We start from the raw sequence: 3,210 nt of genomic DNA on the forward strand, positions 1-3,210 counted from the left end.
AGCGTTGCACCCTAACACCGTCTCCTGGTGCTGGACATACAAATGGACCAACTACGTCAGATAAGGAAATCAACAACAGGCTCTGAGCAAATTAAGTGGTGGAAAATTAAGTGGCCGACTTCGCAGTGGACCCTGGTCAAGCAGTGGCAGCTATGTGGAAACGGGCAGTGGACAATATTCACCATGCGGCAGAATTGATCATGGGAAAGACCAAACTAGGCCAGAAATTCATTGACAAGCAAACATGGTGGTGGAATGAAGAAGTGCAACGGGTGATTCGAGAGAAAAAAAAAAGGCTTTCAAGACGTGGAGGAACACTCAGCTTAGAGCTGACTTGAAGCGAAGCGGGCAGTGGCCACTGCAAAGAGCCATTATTACCAGGAATTGTATGACGAGCTGGATACACTGGAGGGGGCAAACAACATTTACTGCCTTGCCAAGTCCCGCCACCGCTCCACCCAAGACATCGCCCTATACCCCAAATTACAACCGCAGAGGTGAAACTAGCCGTAGAGAAGACGAAAAGCGGTAAGGGGACTGGACCTGATGACATACCGGCCGAGGTCTGGAAGATCCTTGGTGACCGTGGCTGAGAATATGCCTTCCCGCGTCTGGTATAACTGTACCTATCTGGAAAGGCAAGCGGGATGTCAGCGAGTGTGCAAACTACCGGCCAATGTAATTACTGCGCCACACAATGAAGACCTTTGAGCAAGTGTTAGACCGACACCTCTGAAGCATTGTCACCATCACATCCAATCAGTGAGGTTTTGTTAAGGGATGCGGCACCACTGATACCATCCATGCTGTCTGGCTGCTGATGGAGGAACACCGGGAGAAAAACAACACGGTGCATATGGCCTTCTTGGACCTGGAGAAAGCGTTCCTCATGATCTTATCTGACAACAGCTAAGATTCCATGGCGCCTCAGAAGAGAAAGTAAATTGGGTTCAATTATTACATTGTAAAACCACAAGGGTGGTCCGATGCCCAGCCAGATTATCACCACCCTTTGACATCACTGTCGGCATCCATCAAAGGTCAGCTCTTTCACCCCTGCTGTTCATCCTCTGCATGGATACATGACGGACCAAAGACCACATCCCTGGACACTCTTCAATACTGATGATGTCACTCTAGTGGATTCAAAGCACGAGGCCCTTGAGGATCAAGCACAGCAATGGTACGACTGGATAAGTGAAAACAGGCTCAAAGTAAATAATGCAAAGACGGAGTACCTTGAATGTGGCCTCCAAATCAACAGCACTATACGCATCAATGCCAAGGAATTGAAGAAAACTGCCTGTTTCAAATACCTCGGGTCCCTGGTTGCCTCAGACGGTGACACCATTCCCAATGCCCGAGCAATAATTAACGTGGATGAAGTGGAGACAGGTCACTGGGATCCTCTGCGATAAGAAAATCCCAGATCACCTCAAGGCAAAGGTCTATAAGACCGTTGTGCGCCCAGTTGCTCTCTATGGAGCTGGATGTTGGCCCATGACCAAGTAACACGAGCTAGCCCTTCTTGCGATGGAAATGAGGATGCTCCGATGGATGCTTGTGCTAAATCTCCACACGATCACGTAAAGAACAAGGATATCAGGCGAAGACTTGCCACAATCACAGCAAAGTTGAGAGAAGCCCGTCTTAGGTGGACCTAAGGAGGAGGAGGACCTAAGAAATGATGGATGAACAGCATCACGGAGGACATGCGGGCAGTGAACCTAACCCCGGAGGACATCACAGACCGAGCCAAGTGGAAAAGATGAAGCCAAGCAGCGGGCCCTGTGTGAAACACAGGGCATCCTTCAGGAAAGAAGAAGAGCAGACGTAATTAAGCAAATGATGATCAAACAGTATACAGTATGTGATTCGGAACCCGGAACTACAATATGCACATTCTGTTAGAGTCTGTGCATTTTTGTGCTATTACCTGATTTTCTGAGCTTTTCTAATCAACCAGGTGCTAAAGTAATGTGGGCAGTTTGTCACTTAATATTTGTGCTTCATATTCATCCATGTACACATTTAAAGTGCAAATTTAATATATTTAATAAAGTTGGTGTTTAAACACCATTCCAGCCTCTTTGACAATTTTCAGTGCAAGTAACAAGTTGAAATAGTATACAAGTCCAATTTAGAAAGGTTTTAAAGTCTGTTTAAGATAAAAACTTTAAAATGGATTAAGGGTTGGCTGTTAAAAATTTCTTGAAGAGTATTTGTAGAGTAACATAATTTCCTAAGAAAACATAAGACAGCAACATTTAATAAAATGATATACTGGACAAAATTAATACCCATGGCTCCTGGCGATATATATTGATGCCATATGAAGCAAAATGATCGGTCTGTGTGAGAAACTGAACATTATTTACAGCATTATTACCTGTAATCCAGAGCCTCAGGCAAACGGTCCAGAGTGATGTCCGGTTCACAAATGAATCAATTTTGGCTCTGCATTACAGGTAATAATGCTGTAAATAATGTTCAGCTTATTGCACAAACCGATCATTTTGCTTCATAAGACCTCAATATATCATCAGGAGCCACAGGTATTAATTTTGTCTTGCCTGATATGCTTTTTTTGACTTTCAAAGTGACGGTAGCCATTGGCTTGCATTTTATGAATCACCAAGGATGATGGTTTCAGATAAAAATCTTCTTTACTGAAGAAAAAAGTTGCCTACATATTGGATGTCTTGCGCATGAGTAAATTAACAGCAAATTTTTTTTTTTGGTGAACTGTCTCTTTAAAGTGTCTATATTAATACCTAAATGGTACATATTTGTAACTTTTGAAAAGGTCTAGGTATGGTCTAATATAGTCAACACAGAATGCTAGTGTTCCTCTGTTCTGAATGTACCACAATCATTCAATTACAGTAAGATCCAGCTACTGTATGTCAACAGGGCGTTCAATATTTTAAAAGTGACATCTGTATATACCTGTCTTTTTGTGCACTCCTATTCGGATAAAATTCTTCAGAATGACCGACTCTGACAACAGCTCCCGTGTTAATATATGAGCTCATGTAAATAGAAAGATCACAGAGCGGGGTTTTTTTTATGAGGACTAGAGGGCAAACACACACACACACACACTGTCCTGCTTTATGGGCCATATTAAGCCCATTTAAATGACAGCAGTAAAGAAAAGCAATTATTACTAGAAAAACCCTTTACTGTTCAGTGAAGCAGCTCCATTAT

The 3,210-nt window shown here is 43.1% G+C and overlaps 1 pseudogene; it reads left to right on the plus strand.

The window, feature by feature from the left end:
• Nucleotides 1-200: 200 nt before the first annotated feature.
• LOC131522480 (uncharacterized) lies at nt 201-1,418 on the plus strand (annotated as a pseudogene).
• Nucleotides 1,419-3,210: the final 1,792 nt, after the last annotated feature.

This window comes from Onychostoma macrolepis, chromosome 16 (assembly GCF_012432095.1).
Source record: "Onychostoma macrolepis isolate SWU-2019 chromosome 16, ASM1243209v1, whole genome shotgun sequence".
Lineage (NCBI taxonomy): Eukaryota > Metazoa > Chordata > Actinopteri > Cypriniformes > Cyprinidae > Onychostoma > Onychostoma macrolepis.